The sequence below is a fragment of the Catharus ustulatus genome, chromosome 2 (assembly GCF_009819885.2).
Source record: "Catharus ustulatus isolate bCatUst1 chromosome 2, bCatUst1.pri.v2, whole genome shotgun sequence".
NCBI lineage: Eukaryota > Metazoa > Chordata > Aves > Passeriformes > Turdidae > Catharus > Catharus ustulatus.
In genome coordinates, this window is record NC_046222.1 from 122,193,842 (window position 1) to 122,212,566 (window position 18,725).

General features: G+C 44.4%; 1 protein-coding gene across 1 annotated transcript in view; it reads right to left on the bottom strand.

Annotated features, from left to right (window-relative positions):
* DYRK1A (dual specificity tyrosine phosphorylation regulated kinase 1A) overlaps positions 1 to 18,334 on the bottom strand; it is a 65,238-nt gene extending 46,904 nt beyond the window's left edge. The window contains exon 1 of the mRNA XM_033052094.2: positions 18,108 to 18,334. The gene's annotated coding sequence lies outside the window, so the exon portion shown is untranslated. The remainder of the gene's footprint in view (positions 1 to 18,107) is intronic.
* Between the last annotated feature and the right edge of the window lie 391 nt (positions 18,335 to 18,725).

Below are 18,725 nucleotides of genomic sequence, written 5' to 3' on the forward strand. Positions count from 1 at the left end.
GAGCAAATCCTACTCATCACACAGTCTGTAAGATCATTACTGGAAGAATCCCATCAGTAATAACATTTACTGGGTTTCAAGAACCCAGTTTGATCTCCTTACCAGTATAGAACAGAAGTGAATTGGAAATAAAGGAGGAGAGGAAGGAACAGATGACAGGAAAGGTGTTAGAAAGCAAATTATTGAAATTGGTAAAGCAAAGAGAAGAATAAAAGCTGAAGTCTTTTATTTCAACAAAGAGAGCAATTCCTAGAAATCGTCTGTGCTAAAACTTTACCTCGTGCTTTTGTCTCCTGTTTTGCTCTTCCCTCCCCACCCAAGGCTGCTGTGATCTCCTCAAACACTGGGAGTGGGATCCCCATGCATAACAAAACTTTGTCACGTCTCTGACTTCTCCTCACAGCCCAAGCCTGGTTTCCTTGCTGGCCTCTGTGAGATTTAAAGCTTTATTTAGAGCTTTATTCCCTGTATTCCTCAGGAGCATCCATCCCTTCCTGCAAAACTCAATACCCAACACACGTCAATAGGTTCAGTGCAGATCAAAGTTGAGTTCAGAGCAATCAGATTTCTAAACCCCTAAAAGTTAAAGTGCAAAAACCATTATTAACATGAAAATTTAATGAAAAGAGAAGTTTGCTTTTTACATTTTGCTAATTAAAACCGTTTGTAGAGGGACTTATTTTCTTCATTCAGGATCACTGTATTATAAGGTTCAATATGGAATCTTTTTGCAAAGCCAGGTTCAAGTTTTTCTTCAGTGACAAGATTATTTTGTAATTGTTAAAGTCACACTCATGGAATCCAGAGAAACCCCTGCATTTCTCATGACTACACACACTGCTGGCAGAGCTGAACATAATTCAGGTCACTGACCTTCGGTGAACACAGGCAGGCCTGTTGCTAGCAACATAAAATATAAATACTTACTTAGAAACCAAATTTTTTTTATTTATTTACTAGGAAAATTATCCTGAGGTACCCACCATGAAATTGGGGTTATTAACATACTGGAATATAATGGATTTAGACATCTGAACTATAAGCAGAGGGAGGCAGTGAGGAGGTTTGATGTAAGACAAACTGAGCAAAAGATTCCTCAAAGACACAGATTCAGTGTTTTATTTCAAACACTGCACAGTGAAATGTGAAGTACAATCAATCCAATTGGAATTTAATTAATAAATCTGACAGGGTGCTCAGTGACTGACAGCTTCCCAGAGGGACAAAGGTGAGGAATTCCAGAGTCATTGTTTAGCACATGCAGTGAGAGTGCTTTGTTAGCAGGGAAATCCCATGTGTTTGATGTCCAAATGAACACACAAAGCTGAACACACCCAAATTCACTGCTGCTCGTGTGACCAACACAGGTGATGATCTACCAAGGAATAATTCACAAGAATGAAAAGGGGGGAAAAAAAATGGCCATGCTCTGCTGAGTTCTGCTTTGTACAACAGCTTGGGTTCACCTGCAAAATCCCAGCAGAAAATGAAAAGTAAATTATGATTCCAGCACAAAAAGTCAATATATCCCTGCCCTTTCTGGCTCCTATGTACCCCACAGCAAATGTACTGAGTGCTGAAACACAGGTAAATTAATTTGTGATCAGCATCATATCTGTCCTGCTCCCAAAGAAGTCACAGACCCCCCTCTCCAGCTTTAAGTTCTCACTTATTAGCTGAATGTTTCCACTGAAACTTTAAGAGTATATAATCAGGGAATCATGGAATGGGTTGGGATTAAGGGACCTAAAGATCATCCCTGGGCAGGGACACCTTTCAGTATCCCAGGATGTTCCAAGCCCTGTCCAGGGACACTTCCAGGGATGGGCCAGCCACAGCTGCTCTGGGTAAAGGTTTTACATCTCACCATCTTTAGGTTTTTAAATTCATAATTCAGTAAAGATAAAGTAACTGTCTTCAGGTGACTTTGTGTATTCTACAGAACCTTCTGAGCTCAGCCTCACTTGGGTGCAGGTTTCTCCTTCTTAAACATGGAAAGAGAACATTCAAAATTTGGAAATGAAGCATTTTCCTACATCACTGGGGAAAAGTCAACAAGTAAAACTGAGTTTATAACAGACTTCCCCAGCACATCCCTCATCCTCCTGAGGAGCTGCAATGTGCACTGGGAGTTTCCAGATCAGGACTCAACCAAAACATGCCCAACCATGATTATTTTTTTGTGTGCTGCAAATGATTTTTGGAGTTCCACAGAGCACTGGTTCCTCTGAAAAGAAGATGCTGTGAATGACTGGTTTCACTCTCATGCTAAATTTACACCACGTGCTGCAAGAAGCCATGGGTGAGGTGTGAAAGCTTGTGGAAGCAGCTTTGCTGAAATCACAGAGTTTCTCACCCAATTTCAGAGCTGGCACAGGCAGAACTGCAGTTGCAGCAGAGCAGGAATTTCTTCCAGCAGCAGCAGAACTGAAGCAGCCTCTGCCCTTCCCAATGGGACAGGAGCACTCAGCAAACTGCACTGAAGCAGGAAAAATCCACAATTATTAATCCCACTTCAGTCCTCTAAGCTGGGCCACTGCAGATGTGCAGCCAGTGGTGGTGTCAAAATACTCTCAAATGCACCTGAAATACAACTGAGTGTGATTTTATCACCCACAGGGCAGTGGTGTCACACCAGGATTCATTCAGAGTCTCTGAAATAGCTGATTTCTAACACACCATTTGTTTATAATATACATCTTTTTACAGTCTATTCATGTACTGCTTCCCAGGTGTCTGAAGGAACTGAAATGGTAAATTTATAACTGACCCATCCAGCCAGAGAAGTCAGGATTTGTTTTTTAAATATTCATTAATTCATGTGAACCCCAGAATAAAGGCTGTGGTTTTAGGAAGAATTAAACTGACAGTGAGGGGGCAGAGGAGGGGAAGAAAAGCCCCACAATAAAGGTTGAAATACTTGAGATTTTTTAGATAATTTGCATCTGATGCTTTACTTACTCACTGACTAAAAATATTAATTTTAGAAGCACAAACTTCAAATATTTTCAGTGCACTGACCTTATAAGGAACCTCCAATTACAGGAGGGAGTGGCTCTTTTTTCCACCCACTTAATAGTGTCAGACAAAAGTCAAACCACTGGATTTGCATTCCCCTCCCTCCACCAAACAAAAGGCAAAGTTGTTTCAGCTGGAATTGCCCATCCCCTGCAATGTCAGGAGCATGGGAATAAACTCATATTCCAAAGTGGAACATAAAAAAAAAAAAAATATATATATATAAATTAGTTTATCCAGAGGAATACGAAATGTCTTGCAGAGCTGAGATTTTCCTGCAGGTATTTTTTTCCTATGGATGTCCTCAACAAGGCCAATCATTCCACACACAAAAACTGTTTCTGTTCCTTGTGGTTGGGAAAAGAACTTGAGAAATGCAAAGCCAAACATGCCCTGCTACAGAATTTCATTCATCACTTCAGAACTTCAGACCCAGGAGTCTCAAAGGAGCACAACCTTCCTACTTCTCCCTGAATTTCTGAGCCATAAAGGAAGAAGAATTACAGGAACACCTAAAGCTGCCTCAAGTTTCCACAGAACGTGGCCAAACCACTCAATTTACAGATTTTTACTACAACCTTGATATTACTACAGCTGATTGTTCTTCCAATTTAGTGGTCACTACATTCATTTATTGTTGTATTTTTTATTTACAAAGTGAGCTCTCTCACAGACCTGGCAAGGGAAGGGGTTCAGGTGCAGCCACCTGAATTTTTGCATTCAGGACTAGAGCTGGAAAAATCAAAATCAACCTTACTCAGACCACAACACACAGAAATATTTTATATATTCATGAAGAATCTGGGCAGCTGCTATCCCATGTTTCAATGAAATAAAACTACTTCTCCAATTTGGCAGAAAACAGTTCTGGTGCTGCTCTCTGAGATTTAAAGTTACTTATTACAAGTATAACCATGTAGATGTTTGTTGTCCTGGTACAGCAGTACCTTTAATCTTGAAAGTTTTCAAAATATTTTAATACATAGAGATAAGCACAGATTTAGTGTCCCAAATTAAAAAAAAAAGCAAAAACCACAATAAAATAACCAATCACACCAAGGTGTAACTGCTGGTTGGCTCTGTACAGAAATGGTGCTAATTTATAAGATTTTGAGTTAGTGGGGTTTTTTTTAGATCTGTGAATATTTTTAAGGATTTTTGGACTTTTTCAAACACACCAGGAACTGCTGTTTAAATGCTGCCCCTCTGGCAGCTCCCACTGACAAATGCAGTGCCACAACCTTTGCCTTTCATCATTCAGATTTAGACTGCACAGACATAGCTGGGTCCTCTCCAACTGCTCTTCCAGCTCCTTTTAACCCGGAAAACACCACACCAGCTCCAGACATATCAGGATAGAAACACCAGGTTTAAAATCCTTGCTCAACACACTTTCAAACAGCAGCTCCTACGAAGTTCATCAGCTTTGAAAACTGACAGTGGTCAGGCGCAAGCTCCAAGGTAATCAGATGTGTTTGATTCCATGGGAATAAACAGAATTATTTCATTAAAATCATTCTTTTCAGGCTGAAGTTTCCCAAAAGGTGAAGGTGGTGCTGACCTGGCTGCTGTGAGCCCCTCCTGAGGCACACCTGGCAGTGCCCTGCCGTGAGTCACGGCTGCAGCTCAGCACTGAGAGCCTCACTGCTGCTGCTGCTCCACTTTCCTGCTGACTCTGCACAGCTCCACAGCTGAGCCTGACTGACACTCCTGCAATTCCTGCCTTGGAAGGGACCTCAGAGCTCCTCCAGTGCCACCCCAGCCATGGCAGGGACACCTCCCACTGCCCCAGGCTGCTCCAAGCTGGAACTGAACATTCCAGGGATCCAGGGGCAGCCACAGCTGCTCTGGCAATTCCATCCCAGCCCCTCCCAGGGAACAATTCCTAATTGCCAAGATCCCATCAAACCCTACAGAAGCCATTCCCTGTGTGCTGTCCCTCCCTCCCTTGTCCCAAGTCCCTCTCAGCTCTCCTGGAGCCCCTTCAGGCCCTGGCAGGGCTCTCAGCTCTCCCTGGAGCTTCTCTTCTCCAGCCCCAGTTCCCAGAGCATCTTTGTCCCTGCTCTGGGCTCCTCCAGCAGCTCCACACCCTGATGCTGGGGTCCCCAGAGCTGGGAGCAGCACTCCAGGTGGGATCTCCCGAGAGCAGAGGGGGAGATTCGCTCTACATGGAAGACATGAATAAATAAAGCTCCCACATTTTCCTCACATTGTTCACTCCAAGCCCTTCCATTTCTCAGAACACACATCCTTGTCAGCCAGCTCCCAAGGTTTTGCACTAAATATGAACCATCCCTGGGATAATATTTGTTAACTTCCCATAATTCAGGATGGGTTTACGTTCCATCTGTAGCGCATTTGCCATGGCCTTATTCCCCGGTTAAGGAACCGCTGACCTAGAAAACTCTCACTGAAGAAGGAGATAAACTAACCAACTTCAGGAAATTCTCACATCATCTGGGCATGGAGTCAAAACACCTTTTTCAAACTCACAATTCCAAGGTCTTGCTGTATTATCTTTTCAGCTTCCATCCATCCCTGCTGTTAAGCATAATATTCAAGCAAATCTTGGTATATCCCAAGGAATACTGAGATACAGGCAGCTACAAATTCCTGTTTTAAGTGGTATTATAATCCATAAGAATAATTCAGGCATCCTATCCAAGTGATAAAAGCATGAGAAAAGCCAGTACAGACACTGGGTGCAGATCAAGCAGCAAAAGCTTTACTGGTGCATTTATTGTTACACTGAATAGAGATTTCATCAAACGTTCACCCCCAAAAATATATTTACTGGTAGCTCATTGGAGACTCCAATATTGGTTCTCCTAGACAAAGCCATTGTCTTGAATGCTAAAAAAAATAAGATCAGAATGTACTAATTATAATCTGATATGTACCCAAATTCCTTAGAATCTCCTCCAGGAATTCCTCATCAAGCCTTCATCCACGTACAGATACCTCCAAAAAGAATTCACCATTTATAAAGCCTCCAGTGACCAAAAGCCATGACACTCTTTCAGGTGAATTGATTGCCAATCACCCCCAGAAGTTTATTATTAATATGGAAAACAATGATTTTCTGAGCTTCAGGAATCCAACAAGGTTGGACTTGATCCTGAGTGGACAGGTCCTGGATGTGCAGCTCAAGCTCAGTAAATTTGGGATAATTTTGGCTTGAATCCCTTTTTGAGTGCAGGCACTGTGGAGAAGCATGGAATTCACTTTGGGTGATTCCCTGATGGCAGCTGTAAGAGAAAAGTCCAAGAGCCATCTCTCAGTGAGATAAAATCCCAGGAAAAGTCTCTCCAGCAGAGCCCTCTCACGTTTATTTGGTCTAACTCGACTTTTATGAGGAGAAATAGAAAAAGCTGAACCTTTGGGACAAGTTTATGTGAACTTCTCCAGTTCCAGCATCCCAATGTGGAGCTGAACTGATCAGCCTGATGCTCTCCAAGACACTTCTCACTTGTTCAGGAAGCAGACACTGCACTGATCTTTGACAAACTTACCCATTTAGGTATTTAGGTCATGGTAAGACTAAACAATTTTTATTAAATAACAATATCTCTGCCAGCATCAGAAGTTGATAAGAGCCTTACCAGAGAAGTTTGGTTTCCTGTAGCATTTTTTTTTTCCTCTGATAAAAATTCCTAAAATGGTACTATTAAGGCAGGTTGCAGGCAGGAAATGAAGACAAATTAAAATTAAAAAAAAAAAGGTTGGGGGGAGGGCTCAAATCCTGACCTTATAACCACTCAGGATCACCAAGTAATAAAAAAGGAAACTTTTAGTGTCTAGATGGGACTCAGTCACCTTGGGGGGCTTTCCCAACCATTTCCCAAATGATTCTGTGATTCTCTGATCCAGCAGCCAAAGGCCAGAACTTGTCCTTTTTCTCTGAAATATTTCATGGACAGTCAACCCAAAGTAACTCAGGGAAAAGAGAAATTTGAGGAAATTCAGGAAAAGTGCCATGGAATGGGAAAAAAGGGGATGGAAGGGGGAAGACAAGCAACAACCAGCAGAGCAGCTACAGAATTCTGTGCCTAAGGAAGCTCAGCTGCTCCTGGAACTGAGCAGTGCACAGGACAGGTCTTTAGTTGTGAAAAACACCACACAGAAACCAAGCAGGATGGACAGAGTTCACCGGAAAACCACTCAAAGGGATTAAGAAAATTAAGAAAGAAAATCATCAGACAAGCTGCAAGTCACCAGAGATACAGCATTTATGAGCAGTAATTTTATTTACTAACTAAGAGGGAACCTCTGAACATCTCTGAAGACAACCACTGTAATTCACACTCTCACTTATGTTTGTTATCATATAAAAATTCCAATGTTGTCAATCCCATTTGGCATGGAGAAAGCAGGTCTTGCTTCCCCAGCTCCTGTCCACCCAAAAACTCAGAGAAGCAAATGGGATGGGCACAAGAATTCCACTGCTTTTTTCCTGCTATAAAGAGTAAGTGTACAGCCCAATTTTTCCAGTTTCATTTGAAGACACTTCGGATGTTAAAATATGAACACACATTCAAATGGATGGATTCAGATATTAAAGCATGAGCACTTCCGTCTACTTTCCTAACTAACAGGTAAAGAATGATCAACAAGATTGAAATAATTTGGGCTAAAATATTGTGTTTCTGAATACATGGATGTGAAACTGGTCACCTATTTAAGAGGACAAGCAAGCATGGAATTTCCAAAAGAGTTTGGGTTGGTTTTTAACATAACTGTTATTCCATGTGGAATAGAAACATTTTTTATGTCTCCTTTGTAGAGCAGGAAGAAGAAAATGAAGCATCTTTGCAATTCAGCATCTGGTATCAGTAGGTTCTGCTCCCAGCTTACACAGTGAAAATACCTTTTCTGAGAAGTTAACTTTGGGAATTTCAATTCATCTTTCATTTTTTTCCAAAAAGGAAAAACACATTTTGTGTGAGCACGCCTATCTTAAGGCAATACAGAATTCAAGTGAAAATTCAAAAGTGAATGAGGCAGAGAAGAAACCTGTTGTATTGGTTTGTGGTAATGTTTTGGGGAAGGAATGCACAGAAAATTAAAAACTTGGGGTTTCTTAAGAGGTTACAGTGTTTACAATGGGAATTTTTTCCTATTGGGGAAGAGAAAGGAGAAAGAACAACCAACTGAGCAAATCATAATAAGAGAGGTGCTGGCAATGACCTGGGAGGAAAAAGGGCACAAGCAGAAGTTAGAAAATTGTTTGAAAGGCGAGGAAAAACTCGAGGAGGAGCAGGAAGGAAAAGAGAGCAAGAAGAGAAGCACGAGGAGAGCTGAGCCAGGACTCATTCCCAAGTGAGGCTGTGCTGGGAGTGCACACACAGGGCAGCACCCGAGCTGAACGCCGAGCACAGAGCTCCAAGTGTGAGACAGGGAAAAGTCAGAGAGGCAAAGCAAGGAGGGGACAGAGACTCACAGAGGAGGATTTACTACAGGAGGGGTGGCAGGAATTTCTGGGAATGGTGTTCTCCATGCAGTGCCAGTGCTGTCAGAGGTTCTGCTCCTGCCCACCCTCACAGCCCATCCCATGCAGCGTAACCCAATTCCCGCCCCCACACACACCCCAATATAAAATATAAAATATAAAATTATTGACTTCAGCCAACTCACCCTGCAAGCCTGATTCACTGCTGGGCTGGCAAACAGCTGTGGGAGCAGGTAGCCCCAAGGGAGGGAAGGGGAGCTGCCCTCAAAGAACTCCTGGTCCCACTCTTTGCCTCGGAATAACTTCCAACAATTTCCCTCCAAGTGCTTCCCTGTGCAGGAACTTCCCAGCAGTTTGCCAATACTTGGAACATCATCAGGTTAATGCTGGCCCTCATCCCTCATAGGTGAAACTCAAAACCAATGCTTTCTTTTCATCTTTTTGCTTCTTTTGTATCAATTATTTCAAATTGGGCATAGGTAGAGGTTTGGGGAGAGCAAGGTCGTTTTCAGTCCCAGGAAAACATGGACACAGCTGGGTGGGTGAAGGAAAAAGGGAGAGAAAATCAAAGTTGCTTGTATTTTTCTCTGAATATCCTGTTCTTGCTGTGCTGCCCTTCAGCATCCTCCCAGCACTGGAATTATGTACTTTATCTCACTCTAGAAGACTGATTTGGATGAAAAAGAGATAATGAAGTCTTCTCAAATTTCACCCCAAATTGAAGAGGGTGTAGCCACAAAAGACCAACAATTCCAATCTTTATTCCCCAGCACCAGCTACTCTGCTCCCCTCCACTGCCAGCACTCCCAGCAGTGTCTCAGGACTCTGTCACAAGTTTGGTCAGCTGAAACTAAAACACCTTACTTTTAAAGAGTTTAATTGAAGACATTTAACCAATGTTCCCTCTAAAATCCAAGCAAACTCAAGCACAGAAAGAGGTGGGTCACACCCCCAGTGGACACTGGCACAGGTAACTCTCTGTTCCCCAAACTGCTCACCCCCCAAGGCTCAGGACTCAGCCCTGCCAGAGAGGTTGGAATTTTAGGATGGGTAAGTGGAGCTGTGGATGTCCCACCCCTGGAAGTGTCCAAGGCCAGGTTGGATGGAACAACCTGGGAAGGTGTCCCTGCCTTGGAAGGAGATAATCCTTAAGGTACCTTCCAACCCAAACCATTCCATGATTCCATGTTCCAATCACACAAAGTGGGTAAATCCCATAAATGCCTCCTCCCCCTTCCATATGAAGTTGTATAAATTCCATATCCATTGAAATTCACGTTTATTCATGGCACAGATGCTTCTCGTGTGCACCAGGAGGAGAGCACACAAAAAACAACCTAGTCAGTCAATCCAGCTATCCCAAAATGATATTATTTTCTCAAACACCCCACCACTTTGCCCAAAAATTGAGGTACGTGGATGAAATGGGAAAAGAGGATGCAAATTAAAAATCAGGACTTTTTAAAGACAAACTCCATTTGGTAAAAACGAGTTCAAACCCTCATTCCCCCAAATTTCCAAGCAAATCCTAAATTCCTTGAGCAGACCTCTATGTGGATGTGCTGAGTCACTCTCCAGCCTTAAGAGGCTGCTTCTCCAAGTTACAGAGCACTCAGAATACAAACTCCAGGCAAATGAAACTGCAAATGCAAAGAGCATCCTGCTATTAAAGCATCAGACACAGAAACCTTTCAGCTCAGCTCCACCCTGCCTCACCAGTGACTGTGGGCACTCACCACCTGACCAAGGAAATTCAGGTTGGATTAGGAAAAAGTTTTTACTGAAAGAGTGATAAAGTACTGGAATTGTCTGCCTGGGGAGGTGGAGGAGTCAAAACCCCTGGATGTGGCACTCAGTGCCATGGTTTAGCTGAGGTGTTAGGGCTGGGTTGGACTTGATCTTAAAGTTCTCTTCTAACCTCGTGATTCTGTGACTTTGGGCTGTCACCAGGTGACTTCGGGCACTCACCAGGTGATTTTGGGCAATTACCAGGTGATTCTGGCACCCACCAGGTGACTCTGGCCTGTCACTTCACCTTTTGGCTTTCACCCCCTTGCTGGAGAGCAGCTCAGGGAGTTCTTTCTCTCATGCTGATGAAAGCACACTGAATTCCCTCCCTTCATCCCAAAATCAGGAGCTTGGTGCCTTAGGTCAGGCTGTCAATAGGATGCAGAAGGTTTGGGTTTTTTGTATGTTAGATCACTGAAAAACTCTTCCATGGGATGGTGGAAAAACCCATTAGAATTTACTTGATTCAGATACTAAAATGTGGCATGAGAAAGTCCCAAACCTAAAACCAAGTGCAGGGTCTGGACAGTGATCAGTTACTAACTTTCAATTTAAAAATTAAATTTATATATTTACTACACTTTATCTGAAAAGATAGTTCAGACCACCAAAAACTTCCATGCTTCCAACTCTGGAATACAATCCAGACCTGTTTTCTCAAGTACATCAAGGAAGTTTATGTATTTGGCACTGTCAGGTTGGGGGTTCAGAGGTTTCAGAACACACATAATGACTAAAACAAAACTTAGAAATTGCATTCTGGGCCCACTCTGTGATTGCTAAAAATGTATCCTGAGCTTCAGTCTCACCTCAAACCACAGCCCTCAGATTCTTTTGTTTTATGGAAACAAAAATCATGCAAGATGAAAATTAAGATTTGTTTTTTAAAGTAGCAGCGGTCCAGAGGAAGAAAATAACAACAAAGCAGTTAAAGAAACCTGCACCAGAAAATACCAAGAGACTTTTTTTTTTTCAAATATGGAAGTCTGAACATTAAATTCTTCATCCCTTATTCAAAGTCTTGTCTAGAAATAATCACATTCTCACATTTCAATAAAATTAGGTAGGAACTACAAGACTCAAAATTTTACCAAAAGAGTGAGGCCAACACAAAATATTGGGTTATACAATGTAGGCCTAGGATTATACTTCTGAGGTAGAAAAGATGCAACACTGGAACCTTGTGGACTTGTTTTCTCATTTCTTGAAATAACTGGGTGCTGATTAAGAAGAAAACTAGATTAAATACTTGCTCTATGCAGGTTTAATACAACCATTATACAATAGTTACACAACTCTTTCTTTGCATAATAAGAAGAGGAAAAAAGTGGGGTTTTTAAACCAGGTTTCAGAAGAGAGAACTTGATAACAACACAACCTGGCCAACTGGTTTTCCTTGCTTTATTGGCTTCTGCAATTAATTAAATGGAAATGTTCTAGCAAAAACTTGGGTTTGGGTTTACTGTGTGGCAGTAACCAAGTAAATGGGCACTGGCTAGAAGCTTCAAACCCACTTTGAGAGATCTGTGTCCATTTTTAATGGTTCCTTATAGCAGAAAAGCATTTCTGGTGCCCATCACAAGTGCTCTGGACTCCAGGGTGAGACCCAAAGCAGTCAGAGTTGTCAGCAAGCACCAAGGAGGGCAGTGCAGAGCCTGGGCTCCATCTGTCTCCACCTGTGCTCCTGGATTTCTCAAGGTTTCAACACCGAGCTCATAAAGTTTTAAAACGTCCATGCTGTGAACATGACTCTGGTTAATTTAACTCCACAGAGATACACAAATGAATGTTGTGATGGGTCAGAGAATGTTGTGCAAGGCTCACATGGACACTGCTCTGCAATCGTGGAACAGCTGAGAACATCCCCAGACCAACCCCACAAGGACAAAGGATCAACTTTCCTGAAGGGCCACAGCACAGAAATTATTTCCATTCACACCTCCACACTGAGTTCCAGACTTTCTATCATGAATTACAACAATTACCTTAACTCACAACCCTTCTGTGTACAGAAGAAAACCCAAACCACAAACACATGGATTTCCCCAAGGACTGTCCTGGAAATTCTGCAGAGCAGCACCTGAGGAATGGACAGGGATCTCCAAGACAGAAAATCTGACACAGAAAGAAATAATACTTACTCCATGTTGTAAACAGAAATCAGATCCTGAGAAAGGTCTCACTAACTCAAGCAGTTTTTAACTGTCTTTATAAAAACTTTACTTTAAAACAAAGTCTCTAATACTCTTCTCACTCAGACTCCAACTGACTCATTTGTGATGCTGTCTCTAGTAGAGAGAGTTCACAAAAGACATCGATTGACTTTGAATTTAAGCTTTATAATTAATAAATCTCAAAAAAATAAAGCACCACAGAAAGTTTGAGGAGCTACAAGATCCATTCCAAGTGAAGCTGGGTAGTTACTACTACCCAGAGTTGTACCTACTGCTGCTTCTGATTGGGGGCAAAGAGTCAGGAATTCTGTCCCTGAGTCCCTCAGGTGTGACCCCACCTGCAGAGCTGCCCCAGCCCTGCCCCAGCCCAGGGAGGAGCTGGAGCTGCTCAGAGAGCCCAGAGGAGCCCCAGGATGAGCAGAGGGATGGAGCAGCTCTGCTGGGAGGAAAGGCTGGCACAGCTGGGATTGTTCAGCCTGCACAGGAGAAGCTTTGGGCTGAGCTCAGGGTGGCCTTGCAGGGCCTGAAGGAGCTGCAGGAAACCTGGAGAGAGACAATTCCCAAGGGCTGCAGGGACAGCACACAGGGAATGGCTTCACTGTGGGGTTGGATGGGATCTTGGGAATCAGGAATTGTTCCCTGGGAGGGGCTGGGATGGAATTGCCAGAGCAGCTGTGGCTGCCCCTGGATCCCTGGAATGTTCAGTTCCAGGTTGGAGCAGCCTGGGACAGTGGGAGGTGTCCCTGCCATGGCTGGGGTGGCACTGGATGGTTTTTAAGGTCCCTTCCAACCCGAACCATTCTGGGATTGCATGAAAAATCTGATTTCATTGGGAAGACAGAGATCCATAGGTGCAATCACACACACATGCAGCATTTGCTCCTTTTGCTGCCCAGGGCCTGCCATGCCAATCTCAGTTCTGAAGGCACACTCTGACATTGACAGAAAGTCACCCTGAGTACAGGAGCACAGAATTCTATGCTTAGGAACATCTGATGATGGTGAAAAATGTGCATTAAGCTGTTATTCCACAACACTGACCCAGTGTTTGTCATATTTATGAGCAACTTCTATAGAAATGAAAACTACCAAGATCTCCTAACATTAACAAAGAAATCAATGTGTTTCAAACACTAACTCTGGCACAGCATTACATTAATGCCTAATTATCCACAAGTTGGAAAGAATAACAATAAAGAAGCCAGAATCAGACATGATCCTGGAAAGTTACTGAGCTTCCAGTATCAATCAGAGTTTGAAAGAGTGCATGGAAGCTGATTTGTCTGTGACCACACAGCCTCCCTCTATGTATTTAATGTCTAAGTCCTGTTAAAACTGCACTTAAAAAGAGAATATATGTGGTTATAAAGCTGTAAGAAGGGAAAAAGCTTTAGTTACAACCAGGGCAGAGATCAGTGTGAGGGAACTCACAGTGACCAGGAAAATACAGAACTGAGGAAGTACCAACACATTCACTTCCCTGACAAGATTTCTCTCCAAGTTTTATCTCAAACTGCTACAGGGGCACAGAACTGCCCCCTCTACAAAGGAGATGCTGGATGTGCCACCAGTGCCACAGCAAATGAGTTATTGGCAATTTATGGAGTTCACAGAAGCACAAATCATGAGCTGAACACATACAGGGAAAGGGGATTTGGAATAAAATGTGTTTGCAGTCAGGAAACCACAAAACCAGTGAACAACAGGTTTTTGGGACACTGAAAGTTTCACTAGCAAGTTCAATTTAATCATTAAAATTATTTACTTATGCTTTTGTGAACTAGTCATCCTACCAGTTTGCTTTTTTCCAGTAACTCAACAAAATTCAGCCTAATTTTTTTCCCATTATTTTTTGAAGGAATGACTCTGCCATCAGAAATCAATTTGTACATTTCCATCCCTCTCTTATTTCACCATCCAAACAGTTACTAAAAAGAAAGAGGAAACTTTTCAACACAAAGAGGTATTAATGTATTATTAACTATTCCTTTAACTGACTCACAACACAGTCTATTTTTATTTGCCTCTGGGGGAAAAGGAAAAAAAGGAGGGGGGAAAAAAGAATACCAGGAGGCTTTGGAACTTTATGTAACATCAACTGAAAGCTTGGTCCCTCACAGCTGGAACAAAACTGACACTTAATGGAGTTAATTTTACTTTCATTTACTCAGTTTCACTTTCAGGTACTTAAACCCCTGGAAGCTTTGCATGGAGAATGTTTACAAATAGGTGTCAGCTCGTGCTGATTCACTTACAGAACCATCTCCCTGCTTTTCCAAAATTCAGAGCTGGGATTTCACTGATTTTGTTTTCATCCAGGGGACTGGAGCAGCAGCAGAGTTTTCTCACTGCATGGATGCAGGCAGAGCTGAGTGGGAATTGTCTCCCACATTTCCCTGGCCCTTCAATGGGGATTGTCCCTGAACATCCTCAGCACAGGACACTTTGGAATAAATAAACAGATGATAAAGGCAATACCTTTCAAAGTGAGCCACAGGACAAACCAGAGCCCTGTTCTGAAGGAATGGACAAAACAATGGATAATCACCACAATTCCATTGGTATATTGTGTCACCTTGAAGAGCCAGCACTGGAGAACTCCACATATGGAACATGTCTTTGTGGAAGTAACAATTCCTCATTTTCCAAAGTTTCCCTGGTGTTTTTAAGCCATCCAAAGACTACAGTTCCCATAAGCCTCCTCTTGAAGGACCCATGGAGGTGAGGAAGGAAAGGAAGAGCATTCCCCTTCTCCTGATTACTTCTTTCTCCCTTCAGCTCACAAGAAAAGCAGCTCACTTAGAGAGATTTTTGATATTATTTCAAATAGTCTTAGAACAAAAAAGAACTCTCACTGCATAAACATAAGAGTCTGAGCAGACAGAAAGTTATTACATAATTTTTGTGGAAATGTACTTCTTACTAACCTCTTATAAAGAAAAGATGAAACTGTAAACTCAACAAATAATGCATTGTACTCAGTTATAAAGACAAAAGCAGCAGTTCTCTGTAAATAATCCTACTCTACAACAACAGATCTACTTACAGAAGGATTTCTGAAGTTATACAACTCCCATAATATAAAGATATCAGAAAGTTTTGTACTTCCATGTGGAGAACAGCTCTCCAAATGGCATTCAAAATGACCATGGAAAGGCTAAACACACACCAGGCTGCAATCCTCACTTAAAAACACAAACTGTCACCACAACTTTCAACCTGCAGCCCCACAGCCAGGCTCAGAAACACCTGAAATGAGCAGGTTTTAAGAGGAATTCCCAAAAGGTAATCTAATTATAGCAACAAAAAGTGCTTTTTTTGGTAGCAGTAGGTTTTAGTCTTCAAATCAGCACCTATGTGAGCTGAGCTGAAGCTGTGAAATGCCTGCATGGCAAATAAAGGCTCCGTTTTTGTGTGTTCATTCTTTTCACATACCATCTGAGCAGGTGGTCCAGTTTCAAACATGACTTTTAGATGTGGCACATGTAAGCAAGCCTGTCCTAATTAAATGTCACTGGAAAAGCTCCGACAAGGCACAGTTTTAACCCGGACACCAGTGGTGTTGTGCTACTTTGTTGAAACTATGGAGCAGTTTGCAGAAGGTGCTGATGGCCATCAGTGCTAATTCCCGCTCTGCACAACCCCCAGGCTGCCCAAAGGGATCAATTCCCGGTGAGTCCCTGGCACAAGGAAGGGAATCCTGCCCATAAATCGGCACTGAGAGGGAGAAAGAACTCTTGGCTGCTATCAGGTAAAATTATCCTCGTCACTGTCCAGCGGGGGGGAGGGGATGCCAATGACAAATCCTAAATCCACCCAAATATTGATGCAGGAACTGTAACACTCGCTGCTCCTGTAACCAGCCCTACCTGAGAGCCTGGAAACAATATCCAACTCTTGACCTAAGAAAACCCTGCTGGCTCTTCGATTTTGAACAAGATCTCCTTGCTTCACCCAAGGAATATTCCAAAGCCATGAATTAAACTCAATAAGCTTCATAAACTTGGATGGAATTTTTAATTCACAGCAGAAAATGTAAATTTAACACTTCACACACATATTCTACTTCAGACTGCAAATAAAAAGTCTAGTTCTAAATAATTCATGTAAACCAAAAACATGAAGCGTAGCCTACAAAAGTATCTATATATACACACACCAAATATATATAGATAATAGTTAACAAATACCAGCTCAGAGTTATTTTCAGTGTTATTATTCTAATTCTATAAAGTATAATTAATTTTCCAAAAATATCCAACCTACAGAGGTTGGGGGGAGGAGGGCGTGGAGAAAAGAGAGAAACAAGTTTACCAAAACTTTTTAGGGCTACAGACTATTCCAAGGAGGGAAGTTAAATTCTGCTTGGTTACAGGCAGAGAATTAAATACTACCAGAAACTGAATGTTTGCTAATTTATCACTAGGTATCATCCACCTGTTCTTCAACTTCAGGCACCTTTCTTGAGGAAAAGGTAAGGAAATAGCAAGAGGGTAATAAAATAAAGTTGTTAACTTGTACCAATCCAAGCCCCCATGAAACTCCATCCACCTCAGTGTGACTGCAAGTACCTCCTGGCAAAAGTTAACAGCACCCTCTCATTCGGATTCAACCAGGATGGCTGTCAAAAACACGCCTGTCGATTTATTTTGGAGTCAGTTACTCTGTCTTTGTTGATTTTAAATAACAAAAAATGTTTATTTCCCCCGATGGCTGTGGAGTAATAGGAGAACTAAGTAACAGCAGCAATCTAGAGACGTGATCAAAGAACCCCTACGTGGTGTTTGGACGGGCTAAACCCAAAACTTCAAAGCCGACTGAGATTCAAAACCACGCCAATTTCTAAATTTCGAATTCCAGGACTTTTAAATGCGTTTTGTGATCCGGCGGCGGCGGGAGGGAACTCTGGTCACTCCAGAGGAGCAGCCAGTGTATCCGAGAGGAAGCTCCAACCAATCCCCCCAGCAACACAAAGCTGAATCCCTAAAAGGCCGCGGCCAGCTACTGAAATATGGAATCAGGGAATCATTAATGATGGAAAAGACCTCCGAGACCATCGAGTCCAACCTTGTCAACCAGACCATGGCACCCACGTCCAGCCTTTCCTCAAAGACCTCCAGGCACCGTGCCCCCACCAAGCTCCCTGGGGAGTGCCCGTGTGTCCCTGTCTGTCCCTGTGCCGTGTGTCCCTGCGTGTCCCTGTGCCTATTCCCAACGCTGCTCCCTCCTCCTCCCCACCCCCACCGAAGGGATGACAGGCACCTCGCTCAGGTAACTCCTTCCCCATCTCCCTGCACCTTTCCCCACCCGCCCCAGCGGCCCCTCACAGGTGCCGGGGCATCCCAATCCTCCCCTACAACAGGTGATGCTCCAAGTCCTGCCGCCCTCCTCGCCGCCAGCCCGGCCCGAGCCCTCGCACCCGCCCACCGCAGGGCGTTGCGCATAACACCGAGAGGCTCCGGGCGAGCTCCCTTCCTCCATCGCCGCTCCCAAGGCCCGGGAAGCCACAGCCGCGCTCCAAGGGGAAAAAGGCCGCGGGCTGCGGAGGGGCGGGCGGGGATGAATCCCGGCCCTGCCGCCGCTCCCGCTCTAAGATGGCAGCGAAGCGCTGCGGCCCCTCCGCCGCGGGCCCGGGCGAGGCGGCCCCGGCTCGTCCCGCGGTGCGGCGTCTCACTCACCCGTGCGGCGGCTTCTCCCGGGGCGAGGCCTCTCCTTCCGCGGGGCGAGCGCCGGGCGCGTCCTCCCGCTCTTCCCCGGGGGCCTCGGCGGTGGCGGCGCCTCCTCCTCCCTCGGGCCGCGGGTCTGCCCGCGGTGGGAAGGGGAGCCCGGGCGGCCCGGCGGGTCCCCGGCCGGGCTCTGGGTGTTCGCTGCCCTCACAAAATGGCGCGCGGTCCAAACCTGCGCAGCGCCCGGCGGCGGCTCGGCCTCGCCTCGGCTCGGCTGCGATCGGCGGCCTGAGCCCCGGCCGGGAGCGCGGGGACAGCGGCGGGGGGAGCGGGAGGAGCGGGAGGAGGAGGAGGAGAAGGAGGAGGAGGAGGAGGGGATGGGGGGAAGCGCAGCGCCGTACCGAGCCCCCGGGAACTCCTCGCTCCCTCCCTCCCTCCCCCGCCTGCCAGCCGCTACCTCCTCCCCCTCCCTCCCTCCCCGCCCGCTCCTCCTTCCCTCCCTCCCTTCTTCCTCACGAACCGGCTTTGCTTCCCGCACCGCCGCCGCCGCCTCAAGCCCGGCCGCGCATCCCCGGCGGGACCCTCGGAGCGCACTTTTTTTGCGTCCCTTCTTTTTCCTTTTCCTTTCGC